The 651-nt window shown below is 36.4% G+C and overlaps 1 pseudogene; it reads left to right on the forward strand.

Moving 5' to 3' along the window:
• The first annotated feature begins 438 nt into the window (after positions 1-438).
• On the forward strand, positions 439-615 carry LOC123964504 (annotated as a pseudogene).
• The last annotated feature ends 36 nt before the right edge of the window (positions 616-651 follow it).

A 651-nucleotide genomic window follows, 5' to 3' on the forward strand; every position in this document is an offset into this window, starting at 1 on the left:
TGAATGAGTTCCCCTTTGATAGGGACTCACTACACTCCTGCACAACAGTGGACTTGGAGAAGAGCTTTTATTATCCATTTATTTTTTGTGAGTTTTATTTTAACAAATGCACTCCGCTTTGAAGACATTTTAACAGAGACACTCACTGACATGGACAAGCTGAAAACCATTTTATACCTTTAATTTATGACGTTATCTGTAATGCATTTTAAACACTTTTTTTTAAATGTTGTTTTACAGAGAACATTTATCTATTTATTTTCAATTCAATTCAATTCAATTTTATTTATATAGCGCCAAATCACAACAACAGTTATCTCACAGCGCTTTTCATAAAAGAGCAGGTCTAGACCGTACTCTGTTTATTTACGTGTTGTATTTTAAAAGGTAACTTGGAATTGACATATTATGAATCATGTTTGAATTGAGTGTCAATAAAATTTTTCTCAAAAGAAAAAAAATCTGTTCTTATCAGTTTAATATCTGATATGTCCCCTATAAGGGGGCAACATATTAAATGGATTTTTAGCACCGGGAGCTGAGACGAGGGGCTTGCTCCGTCCGCTCCACGCATCGACCCGGTATTGCAGTGCCTCCGGGAGCGGTGCACCCTTCTCCTGCCTTGTGTAAAACCAAAACACTGACCCAAAC

The sequence above is a fragment of the Micropterus dolomieu genome, unplaced genomic scaffold (assembly GCF_021292245.1).
Source record: "Micropterus dolomieu isolate WLL.071019.BEF.003 ecotype Adirondacks unplaced genomic scaffold, ASM2129224v1 contig_2940, whole genome shotgun sequence".
NCBI classification, from domain to species: Eukaryota; Metazoa; Chordata; class Actinopteri; order Centrarchiformes; family Centrarchidae; genus Micropterus; species Micropterus dolomieu.